The following is a 26,009-nucleotide window of genomic DNA, read 5'->3' as shown; positions in this document are numbered from 1 at the left end:
ACGCTCCTTCACTTCACTGTGGCCGCACGGCGCGACTTGGCATACCGAGAGGCAAAATGTGGTGCAGTGCCCTTGACCGAATAGCGCTGCAGCTCCGAAACCGAAGAGGAAAGAGAAATACGAATTGAAACTATCGGCAGTGCCGTGTGCTCGCAGGCGGTCACCCGCCCAAGCACTGACAACGCCCAGCTTCGCGCAGTAGCGGTGATCGGACGAGAAACTGTCGTGTTCACCGTGCTGTGACCAGTGAAGTGTCTTAGCGCGTCCCGACGAGTCGTGTTCTGGTCCCCTATCAGCTCCCACACAATGTGACGATTTCTTTGTCACCATACTTCCCCGCCGAAATCGGCGTTGCCTTTTTGAAAGAGTGAAATCGTAGTGGCGCGTGGGGGGATCGAACCCACGACCTTCGCGTATTAGCACGACGCTCTAACCAGCTGAGCTAACGGGCCTCGGTGCAGACAGTCTTCCATCGCTTCGCGGGAATTGCTCTGCGTATTGCCATGTAACATTTCTATGGTAGCAGTCCAACAGTGGACCAGCGTCTCTTCTCCCTTTATTCCGCTGCTCGTAGTAATTTCATTGCGTGCCCGTTTCTCTCGACTGTTTTCAGCTGACGTTTATGAACCAGTAGCTATAATGCGAGGAGGACGTGAAACAGCCTTTCGCTTGTCGTGATTTTTTCCGAAAAATTTCCGTTCCGGTACCGGGAATCGAACCCGGGCCTCCTGGGTGAGAGCCAGGTATCCTAGCCACTAGACCACACCGGACGTGCGCTTGTTACAGGGGTAGGAGGAAAAGCAAAGCTGTAAGTAGTAATATTTATTTACTTATTTCGCAAGTAAAGACCTGCTGCCTGTCATCATACATCAGGTCATACATTGTGTGACTTTACACGTTATATCGTACGAAATTCAGTTTATTACTAGTACTTTTTTCTTGAAAATTTTACATAACAACTGCAAGTAGTAATAACGGGAAGTAAACATTATCACGCTGAGTCGGTGAAGCCTTGTGGATAACAAAGTACAAAGTGTTTCGCTCCTTCGCAAACCCCAGAGGCGTCAATTTAGCTGTGTGTAAATTAAATGCCCCGGGTGAGGATCGAACTCACGACCTTAAGATTATGAGACTTACGCGCTGCCTACTGCGCTACCGAGGCAAGTGATCGCCACGCCTTCTGGAATCTCGGTAAGTACCAAATACCAGTGGTAGAGAGTCTGCACTTCCTGGCTCATTTTTTTCTGTTGCTACACGTGCATTCCCGGCGCGACAGGCAACTTGCGATGCTAGGCCGACGCCAGTATGTACAATAGCACACAAGAGTCCAAACGAGCAGTCGTGCGCGCTGCATGTTTGGTTATTTCCACACGGAAATACCGCGGTTCATTCTCATGGCTCACGCAGTTCGAGTGCCAAAGACACGCAGCACCACTATCGGAGAAAAAACAAAATGATGCATCGGCCGGGAATCGAACCCGGGCCGCCCGCGTGGCAGGCGAGCATTCTACCACTGAACCACCGATGCTCAGCTTCCTGGTGCTTTCCGCGGCAGACGTCTGCGGGAGAAAGTGGGACTGCCGTCCAGCGCCGTCGCATCCTCTCGAGAGAATGCTACAGACGCTGAATCCTGCACTGCACTGCTGCTTAAAAATGACGCCCGAACGCGATCGCCTAAGTACTCTTGCGGCGCACGCACGCGACGACTCTTGCCAAAGGACGCGAAATGTGCGTAGAGACGCTGTCTGGATGCGCTCGCCTACCCCGTAATGCGCCTACAGCTACGACCACCTTGAGCCGCCGCCGACAGGCGGGAAGCAGACACAGCGCGGCGTGCGCGGACGGAAACCGTGCGGTGGTGGTGTAATGGTCAGCATAGTTGCCTTGCAAGCAGTTGATCCGGGTTCGATTCCCGGCCACCGCAGCCGGCTTTTACTTTTGCGTATGAGTACTTTTGCCATGCGTCCTTCAATTAATGTTTCTTTCCCATCTTACTCGCTGCAGGCCACCCTATAGCGTTTGCGTCGATTCTCCTTGAGTCTCGACTTGTCTCGACTTTGCTCAGCTGACGCGAGAGCTGACGCTCTCCAATCGGCCTATATAAAAGGACAAGCACGCAAAACGACTGAGAGAGGTATGGCGAGGCGGGCGGGCACCACATTACTTATGCCTCAAGTAGATACCTGCTGCCTGTTATCATATATTGTCTGATTTACATGTTCTGTCAGACAAATTCAGTTTTATTACTAGTACATTTCATTTTTTTTTCTTTGTTGAAAATTTTTCAACACGCTCCTTCACTTCACTGTGGCCGCACGGCGCGACTTGGCATACCGAGAGGCAAAATGTGGTGCCAGTGCCTTGACCGAATAGCGCTGCAGCTCCGAAACGAAGAGGAAAGAGAAATACGAATTGAAACTATCGGCAGTGCCGTGTGCTCGCAGGCGGTCACCCGCCCAAGCACTGACAACGCCCAGCTTCGCGCAGTAGCGGTGATCGGACGAGAAACTGTTGTGTTCACCGTGCTGTGACCAGTGAAGTGTCTTAGCGCGTCCCGACGAGTCGTGTTCTGGTCCCCTATCAGCTCCCACACAATGTGACGATTTCTTTGTCACCATACTTCCCCGCCGAAATCGGCGTTGCCTTTTTGAAAGAGTGAAATCGTAGTGGCGCGTGGGGGGATCGAACCCACGACCTTCGCGTTATTAGCACGACGCTCTAACCAGCTGAGCTAACGGGCCTCGGTGCAGACAGTCTTCCATCGCTTCGCGGGAATTGCTCTGCGTATTGCCATGTAACATTTCTATGGTAGCAGTCCAACAGTGGACCAGCGTCTCTTCTCCCTTTATTCCGCTGCTCGTAGTAATTTCATTGCGTGCCCGTTTCTCTCGACTGTTTTCAGCTGACGTTTATGAACCAGTAGCTATAATGCGAGGAGGACGTGAAACAGCCTTTCGCTTGTCGTGATTTTTTCCGAAAAATTTCCGTTCCGGTACCGGGAATCGAACCGGGCCTCCTGGGTGAGAGCCAGGTATCCTAGCCACTAGACCACACCGGACGTGCGCTTGTTACAGGGGTAGGAGGAAAAGCAAAGCTGTAAGTAGTAATATTTATTTACTTATTTCGCAAGTAAAGACCTGCTGCCTGTCATCATACATCAGGTCATACATTGTGTGACTTTACACGTTATATCGTACGAAATTCAGTTTTATTACTAGTACTTTTTTCCTTGAAAATTTTACATAACAACTGCAAGTAGTAATAACGGGAAGTAAACATTATCACGCTGAGTCGGTGAAGCCTTGTGGATAACAAAGTACAAAGTGTTTCGCTCCTTCGCAAACCCCAGAGGCGTCAATTTAGCTGTGTGTAAATTAAATGCCCCGGGTGAGGATCGAACTCACGACCTTAAGATTATGAGACTTACGCGCTGCCTACTGCGCTACCGAGGCAAGTGATCGCCACGCCTTCTGGAATCTCGGTAAGTACCAAATACCAGTGGTAGAGAGTCTGCACTTCCTGGCTCATTTTTTTCTGTTGCTACACGTGCATTCCGGCGCGACAGGCAACTTGCGATGCTAGCCGACGCCAGTATGTACAATAGCACACAAGAGTCCAAACGAGCAGTCGTGCGCGCTGCATGTTTGGTTATTTCCACACGGAAATACCGCGGTTCATTCTCATGGCTCACGCAGTTCGAGTGCCAAAGACACGCAGCACCACTATCGGAGAAAAAACAAAATGATGCATCGGCCGGAATCGAACCCGGGCCGCCCGCGTGGCAGGCGAGCATTCTACCACTGAACCACCGATGCTCAGCTTCCTGGTGCTTTCCGCGGCAGACGTCTGCGGGGAAAGTGGGACTGCCGTCCAGCGCCGTCGCATCCTCTCGAGAGAATGCTACAGACGCTGAATCCTGCACTGCACTGCTGCTTAAAAATGACGCCCGAACGCGATCGCCTAAGTACTCTTGCGGCGCACGCACGCGACGACTCTTGCCAAGGACGCGAAATGTGCGTAGAGACGCTGTCTGGATGCGCTCGCCTACCCCGTAATGCGCCTACAGCTACGACCACCTTGAGCCGCCGCCGACAGGCGGGAAGCAGACACAGCGCGGCGTGCGCGGACGGAAACCGTGCGGTGGTGGTGTAATGTAGGTCAGCATAGTTGCCTTGCAAGCAGTTGATCCGGGTTCGATTCCCGGCCACCGCAGCCGGCTTTTACTTTTGCGTATGAGTACTTTTGCCATGCGTCCTTCAATTAATGTTTCTTTCCCCATCTTACTCGCTGCAGGCCACCCTATAGCGTTTGCGTCGATTCTCCTTGAGTCTCGACTTGTCTCGACTTTGCTCAGCTGACGCGAGAGCTGACGCTCTCCAATCGGCCTATATAAAAAGGACAAGCACGCAAAACGACTGAGAGAGGTATGGCGAGGCGGGCGGGCACCACATTACTTATGCCTCAAGTAGATACCTGCTGCCTGTTATCATATATTGTCTGATTTTACATGTTCTGTCAGACAAATTCAGTTTTATTACTAGTACATTTCATTTTTTTTTCTTTGTTGAAAATTTTTCAACACGCTCCTTCACTTCACTGTGGCCGCACGGCGCGACTTGGCATACCGAGAGGCAAAATGTGGTGCCAGTGCCCTTGACCGAATAGCGCTGCAGCTCCGAAACCGAAGAGGAAAGAGAAATACGAATTGAAACTATCGGCAGTGCCGTGTGCTCGCAGGCGGTCACCCGCCCAAGCACTGACAACGCCCAGCTTCGCGCAGTAGCGGTGATCGGACGAGAAACTGTGTGTTCACCGTGCTGTGACCAGTGAAGTGTCTTAGCGCGTCCCGACGAGTCGTGTTCTGGTCCCCTATCAGCTCCCACACAATGTGACGATTTCTTTGTCACCATACTTCCCCGCCGAAATCGGCGTTGCCTTTTTGAAGAGAAAGTGAAATCGTAGTGGCGCGTGGGGGGATCGAACCCACGACCTTCGCGTTATTAGCACGACGCTCTAACCAGCTGAGCTAACGGGCCTCGGTGCAGACAGTCTTCCATCGCTTCGCGGGAATTGCTCTGCGTATTGCCATGTAACATTTCTATGGTAGCAGTCCAACAGTGGACCAGCGTCTCTTCTCCCTTTATTCCGCTGCTCGTAGTAATTTCATTGCGTGCCCGTTTCTCTCGACTGTTTTCAGCTGACGTTTATGAACCAGTAGCTATAATGCGAGGAGGACGTGAAACAGCCTTTCGCTTGTCGTGATTTTTTCCGAAAAAATTCCGTTCCGGTACCGGGAATCGAACCCGGGCCTCCTGGGTGAGAGCCAGGTATCCTAGCCACTAGACCACACCGGACGTGCGCTTGTTACAGGGGTAGGAGGAAAAGCAAGCTGTAAGTAGTAATATTTATTTACTTATTTCGCAAGTAAAGACCTGCTGCCTGTCATCATACATCAGGTCATACATTGTGTGACTTTACACGTTATATCGTACGAAATTCAGTTTTATTACTAGTACTTTTTTCCTTGAAAATTTTACATAACAACTGCAAGTAGTAATAACGGAAGTAAACATTATCACGCTGAGTCGGTGAAGCCTTGTGGATAACAAAGTACAAAGTGTTTCGCTCCTTCGCAAACCCCAGAGGCGTCAATTTAGCTGTGTGTAAATTAAATGCCCCGGGTGAGGATCGAACTCACGACCTTAAGATTATGAGACTTACGCGCTGCCTACTGCGCTACCGAGGCAAGTGATCGCCACGCCTTCTGGAATCTCGGTAAGTACCAAATACCAGTGGTAGAGAGTCTGCACTTCCTGGCTCATTTTTTTCTGTTGCTACACGTGCATTCCCGGCGCGACAGGCAACTTGCGATGCTAGGCCCGACGCCAGTATGTACAATAGCACACAAGAGTCCAAACGAGCAGTCGTGCGCGCTGCATGTTTGGTTATTTCCACACGGAAATACCGCGGTTCATTCTCATGGCTCACGCAGTTCGAGTGCCAAAGACACGCAGCACCACTATCGGAGAAAAAACAAAATGATGCATCGGCCGGGAATCGAACCCGGGCCGCCCGCGTGGCAGGCGAGCATTCTACCACTGAACCACCGATGCTCAGCTTCCTGGTGCTTTCCGCGGCAGACGTCTGCGGGGAAAGTGGGACTGCCGTCCAGCGCCGTCGCATCCTCTCGAGAGAATGCTACAGACGCTGAATCCTGCACTGCACTGCTGCTTAAAAATGACGCCCGAACGCGATCGCCTAAGTACTCTTGCGGCGCACGCACGCGACGACTCTTGCCAAAGGACGCGAAATGTGCGTAGAGACGCTGTCTGGATGCGCTCGCCTACCCCGTAATGCGCCTACAGCTACGACCACCTTGAGCCGCCGCCGACAGGCGGGAAGCAGACACAGCGCGGCGTGCGCGGACGGAAACCGTGCGGTGGTGGTGTAATGGTCAGCATAGTTGCCTTGCAAGCAGTTGATCCGGGTTCGATTCCCGGCCACCGCAGCCGGCTTTTACTTTTGCGTATGAGTACTTTTGCCATGCGTCCTTCAATTAATGTTTCTTTCCCCATCTTACTCGCTGCAGGCCACCCTATAGCGTTTGCGTCGATTCTCCTTGAGTCTCGACTTGTCTCGACTTTGCTCAGCTGACGCGAGAGCTGACGCTCTCCAATCGGCCTATATAAAAAGGACAAGCACGCAAAACGACTGAGAGAGGTATGGCGAGGCGGGCGGGCACCACATTACTTATGCCTCAAGTAGATACCTGCTGCCTGTTATCATATATTGTCTGATTTTACATGTTCTGTCAGACAAATTCAGTTTTATTACTAGTACATTTCATTTTTTTTTTTCTTTGTTGAAAATTTTTCAACACGCTCCTTCACTTCACTGTGGCCGCACGGCGCGACTTGGCATACCGAGAGGCAAAATGTGGTGCCAGTGCCCTTGACCGAATAGCGCTGCAGCTCCGAAACCGAAGAGGAAAGAGAAATACGAATTGAAACTATCGGCAGTGCCGTGTGCTCGCAGGCGGTCACCCGCCCAAGCACTGACAACGCCCAGCTTCGCGCAGTAGCGGTGATCGGACGAGAAACTGTGTGTTCACCGTGCTGTGACCAGTGAAGTGTCTTAGCGCGTCCCGACGAGTCGTGTTCTGGTCCCCTATCAGCTCCCACACAATGTGACGATTTCTTTGTCACCATACTTCCCCGCCGAAATCGGCGTTGCCTTTTTGAAAGAGTGAAATCGTAGTGGCGCGTGGGGGGATCGAACCCACGACCTTCGCGTTATTAGCACGACGCTCTAACCAGCTGAGCTAACGGGCCTCGGTGCAGGACAGTCTTCCATCGCTTCGCGGGAATTGCTCTGCGTATTGCCATGTAACATTTCTATGGTAGCAGTCCAACAGTGGACCAGCGTCTCTTCTCCCTTTATTCCGCTGCTCGTAGTAATTTCATTGCGTGCCCGTTTCTCTCGACTGTTTTCAGCTGACGTTTATGAACAGTAGCTATAATGCGAGGAGGACGTGAAACAGCCTTTCGCTTGTCGTGATTTTTTCCGAAAAATTTCCGTTCCGGTACCGGGAATCGAACCCGGGCCTCCTGGGTGAGAGCCAGGTATCCTAGCCACTAGACCACACCGGACGTGCGCTTGTTACAGGGGTAGGAGGAAAAGCAAAGCTGTAAGTAGTAATATTTATTTACTTATTTCGCAAGTAAAGACCTGCTGCCTGTCATCATACATCAGGTCATACATTGTGTGACTTTACACGTTATATCGTACGAAATTCAGTTTTATTACTAGTACTTTTTCCTTGAAAATTTTACATAACAACTGCAAGTAGTAATAACGGGAAGTAAACATTATCACGCTGAGTCGGTGAAGCCTTGTGGATAACAAAGTACAAAGTGTTTCGCTCCTTCGCAAACCCCAGAGGCGTCAATTTAGCTGTGTGTAAATTAAATGCCCCGGGTGAGGATCGAACTCACGACCTTAAGATTATGAGACTTACGCGCTGCCTACTGCGCTACCGAGGCAAGTGATCGCCACGCCTTCTGGAATCTCGGTAAGTACCAAATACCAGTGGTAGAGAGTCTGCACTTCCTGGCTCATTTTTTTCTGTTGCTACACGTGCATTCCCGGCGCGACAGGCAACTTGCGATGCTAGGCCGACGCCAGTATGTACAATAGCACACAAGAGTCCAAACGAGCAGTCGTGCCGCGCTGCATGTTTGGTTATTTCCACACGGAAATACCGCGGTTCATTCTCATGGCTCACGCAGTTCGAGTGCAAAGACACGCAGCACCACTATCGGAGAAAAAACAAAATGATGCATCGGCCGGGAATCGAACCCGGGCCGCCCGCGTGGGCAGGCGAGCATTCTACCACTGAACCACCGATGCTCAGCTTCCTGGTGCTTTCCGCGGCAGACGTCTGCGGGGAAAGTGGGACTGCCGTCCAGCGCCGTCGCATCCTCTCGAGAGAATGCTACAGACGCTGAATCCTGCACTGCACTGCTGCTTAAAAATGACGCCCGAACGCGATCGCCTAAGTACTCTTGCGGCGCACGCACGCGACGACTCTTGCCAAAGGACGCGAAATGTGCGTAGAGACGCTGTCTGGATGCGCTCGCCTACCCCGTAATGCGCCTACAGCTACGACCACCTTGAGCCGCCGCCGACAGGCGGAAGCAGACACAGCGCGGCGTGGGCGGACGGAAACCGTGCGGTGGTGGTGTAATGGTCAGCATAGTTGCCTTGCAAGCAGTTGATCCGGGTTCGATTCCCGGCCACCGCAGCCGGCTTTTACTTTTGCGTATGAGTACTTTTGCCACGCGTCCTTCAATTAATGTTTCTTTCCCCATCTTACTCGCTGCAGGCCACCCTATAGCGTTTGCGTCGATTCTCCTTGAGTCTCGACTTGTCTCGACTTTGCTCAGCTGACGCGAGAGCTGACGCTCTCCAATCGGCCTATATAAAAAGGACAAGCACGCAAAACGACTGAGAGAGGTATGGCGAGGCGGGCGGGGCACCACATTACTTATGCCTCAAGTAGATACCTGCTGCCTGTTATCATATATTGTCTGATTTTACATGTTCTGTCAGACAAATTCAGTTTTATTACTAGTACATTTCATTTTTTTTCTTTGTTGAAAATTTTTCAACACGCTCTTCACTTCACTGTGGCCGCACGGCGCGACTTGGCATACCGAGAGGCAAAATGTGGTGCCAGTGCCCTTGACCGAATAGCGCTGCAGCTCCGAAACCGAAGAGGAAAGAGAAATACGAATTGAAACTATCGGCAGTGCCGTGTGCTCGCAGGCGGTCACCCGCCCAAGCACTGACAACGCCCAGCTTCGCGCAGTAGCGGTGATCGGACGAGAAACTGTGTGTTCACCGTGCTGTGACCAGTGAAGTGTCCTTAGCGCGTCCCGACGAGTCGTGTTCTGGTCCCCTATCAGCTCCCACACAATGTGACGATTTCTTTGTCACCATACTTCCCGCCGAAATCGGCGTTGCCTTTTTGAAAGAGTGAAATCGTAGTGGCGCGTGGGGGGATCGAACCCACGACCTTCGCGTTATTAGCACGACGCTCTAACCAGCTGAGCTAACGGGGCCTCGGTGCAGACAGTCTTCCATCGCTTCGCGGGAATTGCTCTGCGTATTGCCATGTAACATTTCTATGGTAGCAGTCCAACAGTGGACCAGCGTCTCTTCTCCCTTTATTCCGCTGCTCGTAGTAATTTCATTGCGTGCCCGTTTCTCTCGACTGTTTTCAGCTGACGTTATGAACCAGTAGCTATAATGCGAGGGAGGACGTGAAACAGCCTTTCGCTTGTCGTGATTTTTTCCGAAAAAATTCCGTTCCGGTACCGGGAATCGAACCCGGGCCTCCTGGGTGAGAGCCAGGTATCCTAGCCACTAGACCACACCGGACGTGCGCTTGTTACAGGGGTAGGAGGAAAAGCAAAGCTGTAAGTAGTAATATTTATTTACTTATTTCGCAAGTAAAGACCTGCTGCCTGTCATCATACATCAGGTCATACATTGTGTGACTTTACACGTTATATCGTACGAAATTCAGTTTTATTACTAGTACTTTTTTCCTTGAAAATTTTACATAACAACTGCAAGTAGTAATAACGGGAAGTAAACATTATCACGGCTGAGTCGGTGAAGCCTTGTGGATAACAAAAGTACAAAGTGTTTCGCTCCTTCGCAAACCCCAGAGGCGTCAATTTAGCTGTGTGTAAATTAAATGCCCCGGGTGAGGATCGAACTCACGACCTTAAGATTATGAGACTTACGCGCTGCCTACTGCGCTACCGAGGCAAGTGATCGCCACGCTTCTGGAATCTCGGTAAGTACCAAATACCAGTGGTAGAGAGTCTGCACTTCCTGGCTCATTTTTTTTCTGTTGCTACACGTGCATTCCCGGCGCGACAGGCAACTTGCGATGCTAGGCCGACGCCAGTATGTACAATAGCACACAAGAGTCCAAACGAGCAGTCGTGCGCGCTGCATGTTTGGTTATTTCCACACGGAAATACCGCGGTTCATTCTCATGGCTCACGCAGTTCGAGTGCCAAAGACACGCAGCACCACTATCGGAGAAAAAACAAAATGATGCATCGGCCGGAATCGAACCCGGGCCGCCCGCGTGGCAGGCGAGCATTCTACCACTGAACCACCGATGCTCAGCTTCCTGGTGCTTTCCGCGGCAGACGTCTGCGGGGAAAGTGGGACTGCCGTCCAGCGCCGTCGCATCCTCTCGAGAGAATGCTACAGACGCTGAATCCTGCACTGCACTGCTGCTTAAAAATGACGCCCGAACGCGATCGCCTAAGTACTCTTGCGGCGCACGCACGCGACGACTCTTGCAAAGGACGCGAAATGTGCGTAGAGACGCTGTCTGGATGCGCTCGCCTACCCCGTAATGCGCCTACAGCTACGACCACCTTGAGCCGCCGCCGACAGGCGGGAAGCAGACACAGCGCGGCGTGGGCGGACGGAAACCGTGCGGTGGTGGTGTAATGGTCAGCATAGTTGCCTTGCAAGCAGTTGATCCGGGTTCGATTCCCGGCCACCGCAGCCGGCTTTTACTTTTGCGTATGAGTACTTTTGCCACGCGTCCTTCAATTAATGTTTCTTTCCCCATCTTACTCGCTGCAGGCCACCCTATAGCGTTTGCGTCGATTCTCCTTGAGTCTCGACTTGTCTCGACTTTGCTCAGCTGACGCGAGAGCTGACGCTCTCCAATCGGCCTATATAAAAAGGACAAGCACGCAAAACGACTGAGAGAGGTATGGCGAGGCGGGCGGGCACCACATTACTTATGCCTCAAGTAGATACCTGCTGCTGTTATCATATATTGTCTGATTTTACATGTTCTGTCAGACAAATTCAGTTTTATTACTAGTACATTTCATTTTTTTTTCTTTGTTGAAAATTTTTCAACACGCTCCTTCACTTCACTGTGGCCGCACGGCGCGACTTGGCATACCGAGAGGCAAAATGTGGTGCCAGTTGGCCCTTGACCGAATAGCGCTGCAGCTCCGAAACCGAAGAGGAAAGAGAAATACGAATTGAAACTATCGGCAGTGCCGTGTGCTCGCAGGCGGTCACCCGCCCAAGCACTGACAACGCCCAGCTTCGCGCAGTAGCGGTGATCGGACGAGAAACTGTGTGTTCACCGTGCTGTGACCAGTGAAGTGTCTTAGCGCGTCCCGACGAGTCGTGTTCTGGTCCCCTATCAGCTCCCACACAATGTGACGATTTCTTTGTCACCATACTTCCCCGCCGAAATCGGCGTTGCCTTTTTGAAAGAGTGAAATCGTAGTGGCGCGTGGGGGGATCGAACCCACGACCTTCGCGTTATTAGCACGACGCTCTAACCAGCTGAGCTAACGGGCCTCGGTGCAGACAGTCTTCCATCGCTTCGCGGGAATTGCTCTGCGTATTGCCATGTAACATTTCTATGGTAGCAGTCCAACAGTGGACCAGCGTCTCTTCTCCCTTTATTCCGCTGCTCGTAGTAATTTCATTGCGTGCCCGTTTCTCTCGACTGTTTTCAGCTGACGTTTATGAACCAGTAGCTATAATGCGAGGAGGACGTGAAACAGCCTTTCGCTTGTCGTGATTTTTTCCGAAAAATTTCCGTTCCGGTACCGGGAATCGAACCCGGGCCTCCTGGGTGAGAGCCAGGTATCCTAGCCACTAGACCACACCGGACGTGCGCTTGTTACAGGGGTAGGAGGAAAAGCAAAGCTGTAAGTAGTAATATTTATTTACTTATTTCGCAAGTAAAGACCTGCTGCCTGTCATCATACATCAGGTCATACATTGTGTGACTTTACACGTTATATCGTACGAAATTCAGTTTTATTACTAGTACTTTTTTCCTTGAAAATTTTACATAACAACTGCAAGTAGTAATAACGGGAAGTAAACATTATCACGCTGAGTCGGTGAAGCCTTGTGGATAACAAAGTACAAAGTGTTTCGCTCCTTCGCAAACCCCAGAGGCGTCAATTTAGCTGTGTGTAAATTAAATGCCCCGGGTGAGGATCGAACTCACGACCTTAAGATTATGAGACTTACGCGCTGCCTACTGCGCTACCGAGGCAAGTGATCGCCACGCCTTCTGGAATCTCGGTAAGTACCAAATACCAGTGGTAGAGAGTCTGCACTTCCTGGCTCATTTTTTTCTGTTGCTACACGTGCATTCCCGGCGCGACAGGCAACTTGCGATGCTAGGCCGACGCCAGTATGTACAATAGCACACAAGAGTCCAAACGAGCAGTCGTGCGCGCTGCATGTTTGGTTATTTCCACACGGAAATACCGCGGTTCATTCTCATGGCTCACGCAGTTCGAGTGCCAAAGACACGCAGCACCACTATCGGAGAAAAAACAAAATGATGCATCGGCCGGGAATCGAACCCGGGCCGCCCGCGTGGCAGGCGAGCATTCTACCACTGAACCACCGATGCTCAGCTTCCTGGTGCTTTCCGCGGCAGACGTCTGCGGGGAAAGTGGGACTGCCGTCCAGCGCCGTCGCATCCTCTCGAGAGAATGCTACAGACGCTGAATCCTGCACTGCACTGCTGCTTAAAAATGACGCCCGAACGCGATCGCCTAAGTACTCTTGCGGCGCACGCACGCGACGACTCTTGCCAAAGGACGCGAAATGTGCGTAGAGACGCTGTCTGGATGCGCTCGCCTACCCCGTAATGCGCCTACAGCTACGACCACCTTGAGCCGCCGCCGACAGGCGGGAAGCAGACACAGCGCGGCGTGCGCGGACGGAAACCGTGCGGTGGTGGTGTAATGGTCAGCATAGTTGCCTTGCAAGCAGTTGATCCGGGTTCGATTCCCGGCCACCGCAGCCGGCTTTTACTTTTGCGTATGAGTACTTTTGCCACGCGTCCTTCAATTAATGTTTCTTTCCCCATCTTACTCGCTGCAGGCCACCCTATAGCGTTTGCGTCGATTCTCCTTGAGTCTCGACTTGTCTCGACTTTGCTCAGCTGACGCGAGAGCTGACGCTCTCCAATCGGCCTATATAAAAAGGACAAGCACGCAAAACGACTGAGAGAGGTATGGCGAGGCGGGCGGGCACCACATTACTTATGCCTCAAGTAGATACCTGCTGCCTGTTATCATATATTGTCTGATTTTACATGTTCTGTCAGACAAATTCAGTTTTATTACTAGTACATTTCATTTTTTTTTCTTTGTTGAAAATTTTTCAACACGCTCCTTCACTTCACTGTGGCCGCACGGCGCGACTTGGCATACCGAGAGGCAAAATGTGGTGCCAGTGCCCTTGACCGAATAGCGCTGCAGCTCCGAAACCGAAGAGGAAAGAGAAATACGAATTGAAACTATCGGCAGTGCCGTGTGCTCGCAGGCGGTCACCCGCCCAAGCACTGACAACGCCCAGCTTCGCGCAGTAGCGGTGATCGGACGAGAAACTGTGTGTTCACCGTGCTGTGACCAGTGAAGTGTCTTAGCGCGTCCCGACGAGTCGTGTTCTGGTCCCCTATCAGCTCCCACACAATGTGACGATTTCTTTGTCACCATACTTCCCCGCCGAAATCGGCGTTGCCTTTTTGAAAGAGTGAAATCGTAGTGGCGCGTGGGGGGATCGAACCCACGACCTTCGCGTTATTAGCACGACGCTCTAACCAGCTGAGCTAACGGGCCTCGGTGCAGACAGTCTTCCATCGCTTCGCGGGAATTGCTCTGCGTATTGCCATGTAACATTTCTATGGTAGCAGTCCAACAGTGGACCAGCGTCTCTTCTCCCTTTATTCCGCTGCTCGTAGTAATTTCATTGCGTGCCCGTTTCTCTCGACTGTTTTCAGCTGACGTTTATGAACCAGTAGCTATAATGCGAGGAGGACGTGAAACAGCCTTTCGCTTGTCGTGATTTTTTCCGAAAAAATTCCGTTCCGGTACCGGGAATCGAACCCGGGCCTCCTGGGTGAGAGCCAGGTATCCTAGCCACTAGACCACACCGGACGTGCGCTTGTTACAGGGGTAGGAGGAAAAGCAAAGCTGTAAGTAGTAATATTTATTTACTTATTTCGCAAGTAAAGACCTGCTGCCTGTCATCATACATCAGGTCATACATTGTGTGACTTTACACGTTATATCGTACGAAATTCAGTTTTATTACTAGTACTTTTTTCCTTGAAAATTTTACATAACAACTGCAAGTAGTAATAACGGGAAGTAAACATTATCACGCTGAGTCGGTGAAGCCTTGTGGATAACAAAGTACAAAGTGTTTCGCTCCTTCGCAAACCCCAGAGGCGTCAATTTAGCTGTGTGTAAATTAAATGCCCCGGGTGAGGATCGAACTCACGACCTTAAGATTATGAGACTTACGCGCTGCCTACTGCGCTACCGAGGCAAGTGATCGCCACGCCTTCTGGAATCTCGGTAAGTACCAAATACCAGTGGTAGAGAGTCTGCACTTCCTGGCTCATTTTTTTCTGTTGCTACACGTGCATTCCCGGCGCGACAGGCAACTTGCGATGCTAGGCCGACGCCAGTATGTACAATAGCACACAAGAGTCCAAACGAGCAGTCGTGCGCGCTGCATGTTTGGTTATTTCCACACGGAAATACCGCGGTTCATTCTCATGGCTCACGCAGTTCGAGTGCCAAAGACACGCAGCACCACTATCGGAGAAAAAACAAAATGATGCATCGGCCGGGAATCGAACCCGGGCCGCCCGCGTGGCAGGCGAGCATTCTACCACTGAACCACCGATGCTCAGCTTCCTGGTGCTTTCCGCGGCAGACGTCTGCGGGGAAAGTGGGACTGCCGTCCAGCGCCGTCGCATCCTCTCGAGAGAATGCTACAGACGCTGAATCCTGCACTGCACTGCTGCTTAAAAATGACGCCCGAACGCGATCGCCTAAGTACTCTTGCGGCGCACGCACGCGACGACTCTTGCCAAAGGACGCGAAATGTGCGTAGAGACGCTGTCTGGATGCGCTCGCCTACCCCGTAATGCGCCTACAGCTACGACCACCTTGAGCCGCCGCCGACAGGCGGGAAGCAGACACAGCGCGGCGTGGGCGGACGGAAACCGTGCGGTGGTGGTGTAATGGTCAGCATAGTTGCCTTGCAAGCAGTTGATCCGGGTTCGATTCCCGGCCACCGCAGCCGGCTTTTACTTTTGCGTATGAGTACTTTTGCCACGCGTCCTTCAATTAATGTTTCTTTCCCCATCTTACTCGCTGCAGGCCACCCTATAGCGTTTGCGTCGATTCTCCTTGAGTCTCGACTTGTCTCGACTTTGCTCAGCTGACGCGAGAGCTGACGCTCTCCAATCGGCCTATATAAAAAGGACAAGCACGCAAAACGACTGAGAGAGGTATGGCGAGGCGGGCGGGCACCACATTACTTATGCCTCAAGTAGATACCTGCTGCCTGTTATCATATATTGTCTGATTTTACATGTTCTGTCAGACAAATTCAGTTTTATTACTAGTACATTTCATTTTTTTTTTCTTTGTTGAAAATTTTTCAACACGCTCCTTCACTTCACTGTGGCCGCACGGCGCGACTTGGCATACCGAGAGGCAAAATGTGGTGCCAGTGCCCTTGACCGAATAGCGCTGCAGCTCCGAAACCGAAGAGGAAAGAGAAATACGAATTGAAACTATCGGCAGTGCCGTGTGCTCGCAGGCGGTCACCCGCCCAAGCACTGACAACGCCCAGCTTCGCGCAGTAGCGGTGATCGGACGAGAAACTGTGTGTTCACCGTGCTGTGACCAGTGAAGTGTCTTAGCGCGTCCCGACGAGTCGTGTTCTGGTCCCCTATCAGCTCCCACACAATGTGACGATTTCTTTGTCACCATACTTCCCCGCCGAAATCGGCGTTGCCTTTTTGAAAGAGTGAAATCGTAGTGGCGCGTGGGGGGATCGAACCCACGACCTTCGCGTTATTAGCACGACGCTCTAACCAGCTGAGCTAACGGGCCTCGGTGCAGACAGTCTTCCATCGCTTCGCGGGAATTGCTCTGCGTATTGCCATGTAACATTTCTATGGTAGCAGTCCAACAGTGGACCAGCGTCTCTTCTCCCTTTATTCCGCTGCTCGTAGTAATTTCATTGCGTGCCCGTTTCTCTCGACTGTTTTCAGCTGACGTTTATGAACCAGTAGCTATAATGCGAGGAGGACGTGAAACAGCCTTTCGCTTGTCGTGATTTTTTCCGAAAAATTTTCGTTCCGGTACCGGGAATCGAACCCGGGCCTCCTGGGTGAGAGCCAGGTATCCTAGCCACTAGACCACACCGGACGTGCGCTTGTTACAGGGGTAGGAGGAAAAGCAAAGCTGTAAGTAGTAATATTTATTTACTTATTTCGCAAGTAAAGACCTGCTGCCTGTCATCATACATCAGGTCATACATTGTGTGACTTTACACGTTATATCGTACGAAATTCAGTTTTATTACTAGTACTTTTTTCCTTGAAAATTTTACATAACAACTGCAAGTAGTAATAACGGGAAGTAAACATTATCACGCTGAGTCGGTGAAGCCTTGTGGATAACAAAGTACAAAGTGTTTCGCTCCTTCGCAAACCCCAGAGGCGTCAATTTAGCTGTGTGTAAATTAAATGCCCCGGGTGAGGATCGAACTCACGACCTTAAGATTATGAGACTTACGCGCTGCCTACTGCGCTACCGAGGCAAGTGATCGCCACGCCTTCTGGAATCTCGGTAAGTACCAAATACCAGTGGTAGAGAGTCTGCACTTCCTGGCTCATTTTTTTCTGTTGCTACACGTGCATTCCCGGCGCGACAGGCAACTTGCGATGCTAGGCCGACGCCAGTATGTACAATAGCACACAAGAGTCCAAACGAGCAGTCGTGCGCGCTGCATGTTTGGTTATTTCCACACGGAAATACCGCGGTTCATTCTCATGGCTCACGCAGTTCGAGTGCCAAAGACACGCAGCACCACTATCGGAGAAAAAACAAAATGATGCATCGGCCGGGAATCGAACCCGGGCCGCCCGCGTGGCAGGCGAGCATTCTACCACTGAACCACCGATGCTCAGCTTCCTGGTGCTTTCCGCGGCAGACGTCTGCGGGGAAAGTGGGACTGCCGTCCAGCGCCGTCGCATCCTCTCGAGAGAATGCTACAGACGCTGAATCCTGCACTGCACTGCTGCTTAAAAATGACGCCCGAACGCGATCGCCTAAGTACTCTTGCGGCGCACGCACGCGACGACTCTTGCCAAAGGACGCGAAATGTGCGTAGAGACGCTGTCTGGATGCGCTCGCCTACCCCGTAATGCGCCTACAGCTACGACCACCTTGAGCCGCCGCCGACAGGCGGGAAGCAGACACAGCGCGGCGTGCGCGGACGGAAACCGTGCGGTGGTGGTGTAATGGTCAGCATAGTTGCCTTGCAAGCAGTTGATCCGGGTTCGATTCCCGGCCACCGCAGCCGGCTTTTACTTTTGCGTATGAGTACTTTTGCCACGCGTCCTTCAATTAATGTTTCTTTCCCCATCTTACTCGCTGCAGGCCACCCTATAGCGTTTGCGTCGATTCTCCTTGAGTCTCGACTTGTCTCGACTTTGCTCAGCTGACGCGAGAGCTGACGCTCTCCAATCGGCCTATATAAAAAGGACAAGCACGCAAAACGACTGAGAGAGGTATGGCGAGGCGGGCGGGCACCACATTACTTATGCCTCAAGTAGATACCTGCTGCCTGTTATCATATATTGTCTGATTTTACATGTTCTGTCAGACAAATTCAGTTTTATTACTAGTACATTTCATTTTTTTTTTCTTTGTTGAAAATTTTTCAACACGCTCCTTCACTTCACTGTGGCCGCACGGCGCGACTTGGCATACCGAGAGGCAAAATGTGGTGCCAGTGCCCTTGACCGAATAGCGCTGCAGCTCCGAAACCGAAGAGGAAAGAGAAATACGAATTGAAACTATCGGCAGTGCCGTGTGCTCGCAGGCGGTCACCCGCCCAAGCACTGACAACGCCCAGCTTCGCGCAGTAGCGGTGATCGGACGAGAAACTGTGTGTTCACCGTGCTGTGACCAGTGAAGTGTCTTAGCGCGTCCCGACGAGTCGTGTTCTGGTCCCCTATCAGCTCCCACACAATGTGACGATTTCTTTGTCACCATACTTCCCCGCCGAAATCGGCGTTGCCTTTTTGAAAGAGTGAAATCGTAGTGGCGCGTGGGGGGATCGAACCCACGACCTTCGCGTTATTAGCACGACGCTCTAACCAGCTGAGCTAACGGGCCTCGGTGCAGACAGTCTTCCATCGCTTCGCGGGAATTGCTCTGCGTATTGCCATGTAACATTTCTATGGTAGCAGTCCAACAGTGGACCAGCGTCTCTTCTCCCTTTATTCCGCTGCTCGTAGTAATTTCATTGCGTGCCCGTTTCTCTCGACTGTTTTCAGCTGACGTTTATGAACCAGTAGCTATAATGCGAGGAGGACGTGAAACAGCCTTTCGCTTGTCGTGATTTTTTCCGAAAAAATTCCGTTCCGGTACCGGGAATCGAACCCGGGCCTCCTGGGTGAGAGCCAGGTATCCTAGCCACTAGACCACACCGGACGTGCGCTTGTTACAGGGGTAGGAGGAAAAGCAAAGCTGTAAGTAGTAATATTTATTTACTTATTTCGCAAGTAAAGACCTGCTGCCTGTCATCATACATCAGGTCATACATTGTGTGACTTTACACGTTATATCGTACGAAATTCAGTTTTATTACTAGTACTTTTTTCCTTGAAAATTTTACATAACAACTGCAAGTAGTAATAACGGGAAGTAAACATTATCACGCTGAGTCGGTGAAGCCTTGTGGATAACAAAGTACAAAGTGTTTCGCTCCTTCGCAAACCCCAGAGGCGTCAATTTAGCTGTGTGTAAATTAAATGCCCCGGGTGAGGATCGAACTCACGACCTTAAGATTATGAGACTTACGCGCTGCCTACTGCGCTACCGAGGCAAGTGATCGCCACGCCTTCTGGAATCTCGGTAAGTACCAAATACCAGTGGTAGAGAGTCTGCACTTCCTGGCTCATTTTTTTCTGTTGCTACACGTGCATTCCCGGCGCGACAGGCAACTTGCGATGCTAGGCCGACGCCAGTATGTACAATAGCACACAAGAGTCCAAACGAGCAGTCGTGCGCGCTGCATGTTTGGTTATTTCCACACGGAAATACCGCGGTTCATTCTCATGGCTCACGCAGTTCGAGTGCCAAAGACACGCAGCACCACTATCGGAGAAAAAACAAAATGATGCATCGGCCGGGAATCGAACCCGGGCCGCCCGCGTGGCAGGCGAGCATTCTACCACTGAACCACCGATGCTCAGCTTCCTGGTGCTTTCCGCGGCAGACGTCTGCGGGGAAAGTGGGACTGCCGTCCAGCGCCGTCGCATCCTCTCGAGAGAATGCTACAGACGCTGAATCCTGCACTGCACTGCTGCTTAAAAATGACGCCCGAACGCGATCGCCTAAGTACTCTTGCGGCGCACGCACGCGACGACTCTTGCCAAAGGACGCGAAATGTGCGTAGAGACGCTGTCTGGATGCGCTCGCCTACCCCGTAATGCGCCTACAGCTACGACCACCTTGAGCCGCCGCCGACAGGCGGGAAGCAGACACAGCGCGGCGTGGGCGGACGGAAACCGTGCGGTGGTGGTGTAATGGTCAGCATAGTTGCCTTGCAAGCAGTTGATCCGGGTTCGATTCCCGGCCACCGCAGCCGGCTTTTACTTTTGCGTATGAGTACTTTTGCCACGCGTCCTTCAATTAATGTTTCTTTCCCCATCTTACTCGCTGCAGGCCACCCTATAGCGTTTGCGTCGATTCTCCTTGAGTCTCGACTTGTCTCGACTTTGCTCAGCTGACGCGAGAGCTGACGCTCTCCAATCGGCCTATATAAAAAGGACAAGCACGCAAAACGACTGAGAGAGGTATGGCGAGGCGGGCGGGCACCACATTACTTATGCCTCAAGTAGATACCTGCTGCCTGTTATCATATATTGTCTGATTTTACATGTTCTGTCAGACAAATTCAGTTTTATTACTAGTACATTTCATTTTTTTTTTCTTTGTTGAAAATTTTTCAACACGCTCCTTCACTTCACTGTGGCCGCACGGCGCGACTTGGCATACCGAGAGGCAAAATGTGGTGCCAGTGCCCTTGACCGAATAGCGCTGCAGCTCCGAAACCGAAGAGGAAAGAGAAATACGAATTGAAACTATCGGCAGTGCCGTGTGCTCGCAGGCGGTCACCCGCCCAAGCACTGACAACGCCCAGCTTCGCGCAGTAGCGGTGATCGGACGAGAAACTGTGTGTTCACCGTGCTGTGACCAGTGAAGTGTCTTAGCGCGTCCCGACGAGTCGTGTTCTGGTCCCCTATCAGCTCCCACACAATGTGACGATTTCTTTGTCACCATACTTCCCCGCCGAAATCGGCGTTGCCTTTTTGAAAGAGTGAAATCGTAGTGGCGCGTGGGGGGATCGAACCCACGACCTTCGCGTTATTAGCACGACGCTCTAACCAGCTGAGCTAACGGGCCTCGGTGCAGACAGTCTTCCATCGCTTCGCGGGAATTGCTCTGCGTATTGCCATGTAACATTTCTATGGTAGCAGTCCAACAGTGGACCAGCGTCTCTTCTCCCTTTATTCCGCTGCTCGTAGTAATTTCATTGCGTGCCCGTTTCTCTCGACTGTTTTCAGCTGACGTTTATGAAGCAGTAGCTATAATGCGAGGAGGACGTGAAACAGCCTTTCGCTTGTCGTGATTTTTTCCGAAAAAATTCCGTTCCGGTACCGGGAATCGAACCCGGGCCTCCTGGGTGAGAGCCAGGTATCCTAGCCACTAGACCACACCGGACGTGCGCTTGTTACAGGGGTAGGAGGAAAAGCAAAGCTGTAAGTAGTAATATTTATTTACTTATTTCGCAAGTAAAGACCTGCTGCCTGTCATCATACATCAGGTCATACATTGTGTGACTTTACACGTTATATCGTACGAAATTCAGTTTTATTACTAGTACTTTTTTCCTTGAAAATTTTACATAACAACTGCAAGTAGTAATAACGGGAAGTAAACATTATCACGCTGAGTCGGTGAAGCCTTGTGGATAACAAAGTACAAAGTGTTTCGCTCCTTCGCAAACCCCAGAGGCGTCAATTTAGCTGTGTGTAAATTAAATGCCCCGGGTGAGGATCGAACTCACGACCTTAAGATTATGAGACTTACGCGCTGCCTACTGCGCTACCGAGGCAAGTGATCGCCACGCCTTCTGGAATCTCGGTAAGTACCAAATACCAGTGGTAGAGAGTCTGCACTTCCTGGCTCATTTTTTTCTGTTGCTACACGTGCATTCCCGGCGCGACAGGCAACTTGCGATGCTAGGCCGACGCCAGTATGTACAATAGCACACAAGAGTCCAAACGAGCAGTCGTGCGCGCTGCATGTTTGGTTATTTCCACACGGAAATACCGCGGTTCATTCTCATGGCTCACGCAGTTCGAGTGCCAAAGACACGCAGCACCACTATCGGAGAAAAAACAAAATGATGCATCGGCCGGGAATCGAACCCGGGCCGCCCGCGTGGCAGGCGAGCATTCTACCACTGAACCACCGATGCTCAGCTTCCTGGTGCTTTCCGCGGCAGACGTCTGCGGGGAAAGTGGGACTGCCGTCCAGCGCCGTCGCATCCTCTCGAGAGAATGCTACAGACGCTGAATCCTGCACTGCACTGCTGCTTAAAAATGACGCCCGAACGCGATCGCCTAAGTACTCTTGCGGCGCACGCACGCGACGACTCTTGCCAAAGGACGCGAAATGTGCGTAGAGACGCTGTCTGGATGCGCTCGCCTACCCCGTAATGCGCCTACAGCTACGACCACCTTGAGCCGCCGCCGACAGGCGGGAAGCAGACACAGCGCGGCGTGGGCGGACGGAAACCGTGCGGTGGTGGTGTAATGGTCAGCATAGTTGCCTTGCAAGCAGTTGATCCGGGTTCGATTCCCGGCCACCGCAGCCGGCTTTTACTTTTGCGTATGAGTACTTTTGCCACGCGTCCTTCAATTAATGTTTCTTTCCCCATCTTACTCGCTGCAGGCCACCCTATAGCGTTTGCGTCGATTCTCCTTGAGTCTCGACTTGTCTCGACTTTGCTCAGCTGACGCGAGAGCTGACGCTCTCCAATCGGCCTATATAAAAAGGACAAGCACGCAAAACGACTGAGAGAGGTATGGCGAGGCGGGCGGGCACCACATTACTTATGCCTCAAGTAGATACCTGCTGCCTGTTATCATATATTGTCTGATTTTACATGTTCTGTCAGACAAATTCAGTTTTATTACTAGTACATTTCATTTTTTTTTTCTTTGTTGAAAATTTTTCAACACGCTCCTTCACTTCACTGTGGCCGCACGGCGCGACTTGGCATACCGAGAGGCAAAATGTGGTGCCAGTGCCCTTGACCGAATAGCGCTGCAGCTCCGAAACCGAAGAGGAAAGAGAAATACGAATTGAAACTATCGGCAGTGCCGTGTGCTCGCAGGCGGTCACCCGCCCAAGCACTGACAACGCCCAGCTTCGCGCAGTAGCGGTGATCGGACGAGAAACTGTGTGTTCACCGTGCTGTGACCAGTGAAGTGTCTTAGCGCGTCCCGACGAGTCGTGTTCTGGTCCCCTATCAGCTCCCACACAATGTGACGATTTCTTTGTCACCATACTTCCCCGCCGAAATCGGCGTTGCCTTTTTGAAAGAGTGAAATCGTAGTGGCGCGTGGGGGGATCGAACCCACGACCTTCGCGTTATTAGCACGACGCTCTAACCAGCTGAGCTAACGGGCCTCGGTGCAGACAGTCTTCCATCGCTTCGCGGGAATTGCTCTGCGTATTGCCATGTAACATTTCTATGGTAGCAGTCCAACAGTGGACCAGCGTCTCTTCTCCCTTTATTCCGCTGCTCGTAGTAATTTCATTGCGTGCCCGTTTCTCTCGACTGTTTTCAGCTGACGTTTATGAACCAGTAGCTATAATGCGAGGAGGACGTGAAACAGCCTTTCGCTTGTCGTGATTTTTTCCGAAAAAATTCCGTTCCGGTACCGGGAATCGAACCCGGGCCTCCTGGGTGAGAGCCAGGTATCCTAGCCACTAGACCACACCGGACGTGCGCTTGTTACAGGGGTAGGAGGAAAAGCAAAGCTGTAAGTAGTAATATTTATTTACTTATTTCGCAAGTAAAGACCTGCTGCCTGTCATCATACATCAGGTCATACATTGTGTGACTTTACACGTTATATCGTACGAAATTCAGTTTTATTACTAGTACTTTTTTCCTTGAAAATTTTACATAACAACTGCAAGTAGTAATAACGGGAAGTAAACATTATCACGCTGAGTCGGTGAAGCCTTGTGGATAACAAAGTACAAAGTGTTTCGCTCCTTCGCAAACCCCAGAGGCGTCAATTTAGCTGTGTGTAAATTAAATGCCCCGGGTGAGGATCGAACTCACGACCTTAAGATTATGAGACTTACGCGCTGCCTACTGCGCTACCGAGGCAAGTGATCGCCACGCCTTCTGGAATCTCGGTAAGTACCAAATACCAGTGGTAGAGAGTCTGCACTTCCTGGCTCATTTTTTTCTGTTGCTACACGTGCATTCCCGGCGCGACAGGCAACTTGCGATGCTAGGCCGACGCCAGTATGTACAATAGCACACAAGAGTCCAAACGAGCAGTCGTGCGCGCTGCATGTTTGGTTATTTCCACACGGAAATACCGCGGTTCATTCTCATGGCTCACGCAGTTCGAGTGCCAAAGACACGCAGCACCACTATCGGAGAAAAAACAAAATGATGCATCGGCCGGGAATCGAACCCGGGCCGCCCGCGTGGCAGGCGAGCATTCTACCACTGAACCACCGATGCTCAGCTTCCTGGTGCTTTCCGCGGCAGACGTCTGCGGGGAAAGTGGGACTGCCGTCCAGGGCCGTCGCATCCTCTCGAGAGAATGCTACAGACGCTGAATCCTGCACTGCACTGCTGCTTAAAAATGACGCCCGAACGCGATCGCCTAAGTACTCTTGCGGCGCACGCACGCGACGACTCTTGCCAAAGGACGCGAAATGTGCGTAGAGACGCTGTCTGGATGCGCTCGCCTACCCCGTAATGCGCCTACAGCTACGACCACCTTGAGCCGCCGCCGACAGGCGGGAAGCAGACACAGCGCGGCGTGCGCGGACGGAAACCGTGCGGTGGTGGTGTAATGGTCAGCATAGTTGCCTTGCAAGCAGTTGATCCGGGTTCGATTCCCGGCCACCGCAGCCGGCTTTTACTTTTGCGTATGAGTACTTTTGCCACGCGTCCTTCAATTAATGTTTCTTTCCCCATCTTACTCGCTGCAGGCCACCCTATAGCGTTTGCGTCGATTCTCCTTGAGTCTCGACTTGTCTCGACTTTGCTCAGCTGACGCGAGAGCTGACGCTCTCCAATCGGCCTATATAAAAAGGACAAGCACGCAAAACGACTGAGAGAGGTATGGCGAGGCGGGCGGGCACCACATTACTTATGCCTCAAGTAGATACCTGCTGCCTGTTATCATATATTGTCTGATTTTACATGTTCTGTCAGACAAATTCAGTTTTATTACTAGTACATTTCATTTTTTTTCTCTTTGTTGAAAATTTTTCAACACGCTCCTTCACTTCACTGTAGCCGCACGGCGCGACTTGGCATACCGAGAGGCAAAATGTGGTGCCAGTGCCCTTGACCGAATAGCGCTGCAGCTCCGAAACCGAAGAGGAAAGAGAAATACGAATTGAAACTATCGGCAGTGCCGTGTGCTCGCAGGCGGTCACCCGCCCAAGCACTGACAACGCCCAGCTTCGCGCAGTAGCGGTGATCGGACGAGAAACTGTGTGTTCACCGTGCTGTGACCAGTGAAGTGTCTTAGCGCGTCCCGACGAGTCGTGTTCTGGTCCCCTATCAGCTCCCACACAATGTGACGATTTCTTTGTCACCATACTTCCCCGCCGAAATCGGCGTTGCCTTTTTGAAAGAGTGAAATCGTAGTGGCGCGTGGGGGGATCGAACCCACGACCTTCGCGTTATTAGCACGACGCTCTAACCAGCTGAGCTAACGGGCCTCGGTGCAGACAGTCTTCCATCGCTTCGCGGGAATTGCTCTGCGTATTGCCATGTAACATTTCTATGGTAGCAGTCCAACAGTGGACCAGCGTCTCTTCTCCCTTTATTCCGCTGCTCGTAGTAATTTCATTGCGTGCCCGTTTCTCTCGACTGTTTTCAGCTGACGTTTATGAACCAGTAGCTATAATGCGAGGAGGACGTGAAACAGCCTTTCGCTTGTCGTGATTTTTTCCGAAAAAATTCCGTTCCGGTACCGGGAATCGAACCCGGGCCTCCTGGGTGAGAGCCAGGTATCCTAGCCACTAGACCACACCGGACGT

The 26,009-nt window shown here is 51.6% G+C and overlaps 55 non-coding genes across 55 annotated transcripts; 11 read left to right on the top strand and 44 right to left on the bottom strand.

Moving 5' to 3' along the window:
- Positions 1-698: 698 nt before the first annotated feature.
- Trnae-cuc (transfer RNA glutamic acid (anticodon CUC)) lies at positions 699-770 on the bottom strand. Its single transcript has one exon. It is a non-coding gene; the product is annotated as a tRNA-Glu (tRNA).
- Positions 771-1,089: 319 nt separating this feature from the next.
- On the bottom strand, positions 1,090-1,162 carry Trnam-cau (transfer RNA methionine (anticodon CAU)). The gene has a single exon. It is a non-coding gene; the product is annotated as a tRNA-Met (tRNA).
- A 295-nt stretch (positions 1,163-1,457) lies between these two features.
- On the bottom strand, positions 1,458-1,528 carry Trnag-gcc (transfer RNA glycine (anticodon GCC)). The gene has a single exon. It is a non-coding gene; the product is annotated as a tRNA-Gly (tRNA).
- Positions 1,529-1,852: 324 nt separating this feature from the next.
- Positions 1,853-1,924, top strand: Trnaa-ugc (transfer RNA alanine (anticodon UGC)). The gene has a single exon. It is a non-coding gene; the product is annotated as a tRNA-Ala (tRNA).
- A 743-nt stretch (positions 1,925-2,667) lies between these two features.
- Positions 2,668-2,741, bottom strand: Trnai-aau (transfer RNA isoleucine (anticodon AAU)). The gene has a single exon. It is a non-coding gene; the product is annotated as a tRNA-Ile (tRNA).
- Positions 2,742-2,987: 246 nt separating this feature from the next.
- On the bottom strand, positions 2,988-3,058 carry Trnae-cuc (transfer RNA glutamic acid (anticodon CUC)). Its single transcript has one exon. It is a non-coding gene; the product is annotated as a tRNA-Glu (tRNA).
- Positions 3,059-3,379: 321 nt separating this feature from the next.
- Trnam-cau (transfer RNA methionine (anticodon CAU)) lies at positions 3,380-3,452 on the bottom strand. The gene has a single exon. It is a non-coding gene; the product is annotated as a tRNA-Met (tRNA).
- A 293-nt stretch (positions 3,453-3,745) lies between these two features.
- Positions 3,746-3,815, bottom strand: Trnag-gcc (transfer RNA glycine (anticodon GCC)). Its single transcript has one exon. It is a non-coding gene; the product is annotated as a tRNA-Gly (tRNA).
- Positions 3,816-4,137: 322 nt separating this feature from the next.
- Positions 4,138-4,212, top strand: Trnaa-ugc (transfer RNA alanine (anticodon UGC)). Its single transcript has one exon. It is a non-coding gene; the product is annotated as a tRNA-Ala (tRNA).
- Positions 4,213-4,962: 750 nt separating this feature from the next.
- Trnai-aau (transfer RNA isoleucine (anticodon AAU)) lies at positions 4,963-5,036 on the bottom strand. Its single transcript has one exon. It is a non-coding gene; the product is annotated as a tRNA-Ile (tRNA).
- Positions 5,037-5,282: 246 nt separating this feature from the next.
- Positions 5,283-5,354, bottom strand: Trnae-cuc (transfer RNA glutamic acid (anticodon CUC)). The gene has a single exon. It is a non-coding gene; the product is annotated as a tRNA-Glu (tRNA).
- A 319-nt stretch (positions 5,355-5,673) lies between these two features.
- Trnam-cau (transfer RNA methionine (anticodon CAU)) lies at positions 5,674-5,746 on the bottom strand. Its single transcript has one exon. It is a non-coding gene; the product is annotated as a tRNA-Met (tRNA).
- A 296-nt stretch (positions 5,747-6,042) lies between these two features.
- Positions 6,043-6,113, bottom strand: Trnag-gcc (transfer RNA glycine (anticodon GCC)). Its single transcript has one exon. It is a non-coding gene; the product is annotated as a tRNA-Gly (tRNA).
- A 323-nt stretch (positions 6,114-6,436) lies between these two features.
- Trnaa-ugc (transfer RNA alanine (anticodon UGC)) lies at positions 6,437-6,508 on the top strand. Its single transcript has one exon. It is a non-coding gene; the product is annotated as a tRNA-Ala (tRNA).
- Positions 6,509-7,257: 749 nt separating this feature from the next.
- Trnai-aau (transfer RNA isoleucine (anticodon AAU)) lies at positions 7,258-7,331 on the bottom strand. The gene has a single exon. It is a non-coding gene; the product is annotated as a tRNA-Ile (tRNA).
- A 246-nt stretch (positions 7,332-7,577) lies between these two features.
- Positions 7,578-7,649, bottom strand: Trnae-cuc (transfer RNA glutamic acid (anticodon CUC)). The gene has a single exon. It is a non-coding gene; the product is annotated as a tRNA-Glu (tRNA).
- A 320-nt stretch (positions 7,650-7,969) lies between these two features.
- Positions 7,970-8,042, bottom strand: Trnam-cau (transfer RNA methionine (anticodon CAU)). The gene has a single exon. It is a non-coding gene; the product is annotated as a tRNA-Met (tRNA).
- Positions 8,043-8,731: 689 nt separating this feature from the next.
- Trnaa-ugc (transfer RNA alanine (anticodon UGC)) lies at positions 8,732-8,803 on the top strand. Its single transcript has one exon. It is a non-coding gene; the product is annotated as a tRNA-Ala (tRNA).
- Positions 8,804-9,549: 746 nt separating this feature from the next.
- On the bottom strand, positions 9,550-9,624 carry Trnai-aau (transfer RNA isoleucine (anticodon AAU)). The gene has a single exon. It is a non-coding gene; the product is annotated as a tRNA-Ile (tRNA).
- Positions 9,625-9,870: 246 nt separating this feature from the next.
- Trnae-cuc (transfer RNA glutamic acid (anticodon CUC)) lies at positions 9,871-9,942 on the bottom strand. Its single transcript has one exon. It is a non-coding gene; the product is annotated as a tRNA-Glu (tRNA).
- A 323-nt stretch (positions 9,943-10,265) lies between these two features.
- On the bottom strand, positions 10,266-10,338 carry Trnam-cau (transfer RNA methionine (anticodon CAU)). The gene has a single exon. It is a non-coding gene; the product is annotated as a tRNA-Met (tRNA).
- A 295-nt stretch (positions 10,339-10,633) lies between these two features.
- On the bottom strand, positions 10,634-10,703 carry Trnag-gcc (transfer RNA glycine (anticodon GCC)). The gene has a single exon. It is a non-coding gene; the product is annotated as a tRNA-Gly (tRNA).
- A 322-nt stretch (positions 10,704-11,025) lies between these two features.
- Trnaa-ugc (transfer RNA alanine (anticodon UGC)) lies at positions 11,026-11,097 on the top strand. Its single transcript has one exon. It is a non-coding gene; the product is annotated as a tRNA-Ala (tRNA).
- Positions 11,098-11,845: 748 nt separating this feature from the next.
- Positions 11,846-11,919, bottom strand: Trnai-aau (transfer RNA isoleucine (anticodon AAU)). The gene has a single exon. It is a non-coding gene; the product is annotated as a tRNA-Ile (tRNA).
- Positions 11,920-12,165: 246 nt separating this feature from the next.
- Positions 12,166-12,237, bottom strand: Trnae-cuc (transfer RNA glutamic acid (anticodon CUC)). The gene has a single exon. It is a non-coding gene; the product is annotated as a tRNA-Glu (tRNA).
- Positions 12,238-12,558: 321 nt separating this feature from the next.
- Trnam-cau (transfer RNA methionine (anticodon CAU)) lies at positions 12,559-12,631 on the bottom strand. The gene has a single exon. It is a non-coding gene; the product is annotated as a tRNA-Met (tRNA).
- A 295-nt stretch (positions 12,632-12,926) lies between these two features.
- Positions 12,927-12,997, bottom strand: Trnag-gcc (transfer RNA glycine (anticodon GCC)). Its single transcript has one exon. It is a non-coding gene; the product is annotated as a tRNA-Gly (tRNA).
- A 323-nt stretch (positions 12,998-13,320) lies between these two features.
- On the top strand, positions 13,321-13,392 carry Trnaa-ugc (transfer RNA alanine (anticodon UGC)). Its single transcript has one exon. It is a non-coding gene; the product is annotated as a tRNA-Ala (tRNA).
- Positions 13,393-14,139: 747 nt separating this feature from the next.
- Positions 14,140-14,213, bottom strand: Trnai-aau (transfer RNA isoleucine (anticodon AAU)). The gene has a single exon. It is a non-coding gene; the product is annotated as a tRNA-Ile (tRNA).
- A 246-nt stretch (positions 14,214-14,459) lies between these two features.
- On the bottom strand, positions 14,460-14,531 carry Trnae-cuc (transfer RNA glutamic acid (anticodon CUC)). Its single transcript has one exon. It is a non-coding gene; the product is annotated as a tRNA-Glu (tRNA).
- Positions 14,532-14,852: 321 nt separating this feature from the next.
- On the bottom strand, positions 14,853-14,925 carry Trnam-cau (transfer RNA methionine (anticodon CAU)). The gene has a single exon. It is a non-coding gene; the product is annotated as a tRNA-Met (tRNA).
- A 295-nt stretch (positions 14,926-15,220) lies between these two features.
- Trnag-gcc (transfer RNA glycine (anticodon GCC)) lies at positions 15,221-15,291 on the bottom strand. Its single transcript has one exon. It is a non-coding gene; the product is annotated as a tRNA-Gly (tRNA).
- Positions 15,292-15,614: 323 nt separating this feature from the next.
- On the top strand, positions 15,615-15,686 carry Trnaa-ugc (transfer RNA alanine (anticodon UGC)). Its single transcript has one exon. It is a non-coding gene; the product is annotated as a tRNA-Ala (tRNA).
- A 748-nt stretch (positions 15,687-16,434) lies between these two features.
- Positions 16,435-16,508, bottom strand: Trnai-aau (transfer RNA isoleucine (anticodon AAU)). Its single transcript has one exon. It is a non-coding gene; the product is annotated as a tRNA-Ile (tRNA).
- Positions 16,509-16,754: 246 nt separating this feature from the next.
- Positions 16,755-16,826, bottom strand: Trnae-cuc (transfer RNA glutamic acid (anticodon CUC)). Its single transcript has one exon. It is a non-coding gene; the product is annotated as a tRNA-Glu (tRNA).
- A 321-nt stretch (positions 16,827-17,147) lies between these two features.
- Trnam-cau (transfer RNA methionine (anticodon CAU)) lies at positions 17,148-17,220 on the bottom strand. The gene has a single exon. It is a non-coding gene; the product is annotated as a tRNA-Met (tRNA).
- A 295-nt stretch (positions 17,221-17,515) lies between these two features.
- Positions 17,516-17,586, bottom strand: Trnag-gcc (transfer RNA glycine (anticodon GCC)). The gene has a single exon. It is a non-coding gene; the product is annotated as a tRNA-Gly (tRNA).
- Positions 17,587-17,909: 323 nt separating this feature from the next.
- Positions 17,910-17,981, top strand: Trnaa-ugc (transfer RNA alanine (anticodon UGC)). Its single transcript has one exon. It is a non-coding gene; the product is annotated as a tRNA-Ala (tRNA).
- Positions 17,982-18,729: 748 nt separating this feature from the next.
- Positions 18,730-18,803, bottom strand: Trnai-aau (transfer RNA isoleucine (anticodon AAU)). Its single transcript has one exon. It is a non-coding gene; the product is annotated as a tRNA-Ile (tRNA).
- Positions 18,804-19,049: 246 nt separating this feature from the next.
- Trnae-cuc (transfer RNA glutamic acid (anticodon CUC)) lies at positions 19,050-19,121 on the bottom strand. Its single transcript has one exon. It is a non-coding gene; the product is annotated as a tRNA-Glu (tRNA).
- A 321-nt stretch (positions 19,122-19,442) lies between these two features.
- Trnam-cau (transfer RNA methionine (anticodon CAU)) lies at positions 19,443-19,515 on the bottom strand. Its single transcript has one exon. It is a non-coding gene; the product is annotated as a tRNA-Met (tRNA).
- Positions 19,516-19,810: 295 nt separating this feature from the next.
- Trnag-gcc (transfer RNA glycine (anticodon GCC)) lies at positions 19,811-19,881 on the bottom strand. Its single transcript has one exon. It is a non-coding gene; the product is annotated as a tRNA-Gly (tRNA).
- Positions 19,882-20,204: 323 nt separating this feature from the next.
- On the top strand, positions 20,205-20,276 carry Trnaa-ugc (transfer RNA alanine (anticodon UGC)). Its single transcript has one exon. It is a non-coding gene; the product is annotated as a tRNA-Ala (tRNA).
- Positions 20,277-21,024: 748 nt separating this feature from the next.
- Positions 21,025-21,098, bottom strand: Trnai-aau (transfer RNA isoleucine (anticodon AAU)). The gene has a single exon. It is a non-coding gene; the product is annotated as a tRNA-Ile (tRNA).
- Positions 21,099-21,344: 246 nt separating this feature from the next.
- Trnae-cuc (transfer RNA glutamic acid (anticodon CUC)) lies at positions 21,345-21,416 on the bottom strand. The gene has a single exon. It is a non-coding gene; the product is annotated as a tRNA-Glu (tRNA).
- Positions 21,417-21,737: 321 nt separating this feature from the next.
- Trnam-cau (transfer RNA methionine (anticodon CAU)) lies at positions 21,738-21,810 on the bottom strand. The gene has a single exon. It is a non-coding gene; the product is annotated as a tRNA-Met (tRNA).
- Positions 21,811-22,105: 295 nt separating this feature from the next.
- On the bottom strand, positions 22,106-22,176 carry Trnag-gcc (transfer RNA glycine (anticodon GCC)). The gene has a single exon. It is a non-coding gene; the product is annotated as a tRNA-Gly (tRNA).
- A 323-nt stretch (positions 22,177-22,499) lies between these two features.
- Positions 22,500-22,571, top strand: Trnaa-ugc (transfer RNA alanine (anticodon UGC)). The gene has a single exon. It is a non-coding gene; the product is annotated as a tRNA-Ala (tRNA).
- A 748-nt stretch (positions 22,572-23,319) lies between these two features.
- Trnai-aau (transfer RNA isoleucine (anticodon AAU)) lies at positions 23,320-23,393 on the bottom strand. The gene has a single exon. It is a non-coding gene; the product is annotated as a tRNA-Ile (tRNA).
- A 246-nt stretch (positions 23,394-23,639) lies between these two features.
- Trnae-cuc (transfer RNA glutamic acid (anticodon CUC)) lies at positions 23,640-23,711 on the bottom strand. The gene has a single exon. It is a non-coding gene; the product is annotated as a tRNA-Glu (tRNA).
- Positions 23,712-24,032: 321 nt separating this feature from the next.
- On the bottom strand, positions 24,033-24,105 carry Trnam-cau (transfer RNA methionine (anticodon CAU)). The gene has a single exon. It is a non-coding gene; the product is annotated as a tRNA-Met (tRNA).
- A 295-nt stretch (positions 24,106-24,400) lies between these two features.
- Trnag-gcc (transfer RNA glycine (anticodon GCC)) lies at positions 24,401-24,471 on the bottom strand. The gene has a single exon. It is a non-coding gene; the product is annotated as a tRNA-Gly (tRNA).
- Positions 24,472-24,794: 323 nt separating this feature from the next.
- Positions 24,795-24,866, top strand: Trnaa-ugc (transfer RNA alanine (anticodon UGC)). The gene has a single exon. It is a non-coding gene; the product is annotated as a tRNA-Ala (tRNA).
- A 748-nt stretch (positions 24,867-25,614) lies between these two features.
- Trnai-aau (transfer RNA isoleucine (anticodon AAU)) lies at positions 25,615-25,688 on the bottom strand. The gene has a single exon. It is a non-coding gene; the product is annotated as a tRNA-Ile (tRNA).
- A 246-nt stretch (positions 25,689-25,934) lies between these two features.
- On the bottom strand, positions 25,935-26,006 carry Trnae-cuc (transfer RNA glutamic acid (anticodon CUC)). Its single transcript has one exon. It is a non-coding gene; the product is annotated as a tRNA-Glu (tRNA).
- Positions 26,007-26,009: the final 3 nt, after the last annotated feature.

The sequence above is a fragment of the Schistocerca cancellata genome, unplaced genomic scaffold (assembly GCF_023864275.1).
Source record: "Schistocerca cancellata isolate TAMUIC-IGC-003103 unplaced genomic scaffold, iqSchCanc2.1 HiC_scaffold_1083, whole genome shotgun sequence".
Taxonomy (NCBI): Eukaryota; Metazoa; Arthropoda; class Insecta; order Orthoptera; family Acrididae; genus Schistocerca; species Schistocerca cancellata.
The sequence above is the reverse complement of the archived record's forward strand: the minus strand, read 5'-3'. Positions and strand labels throughout refer to the sequence as shown.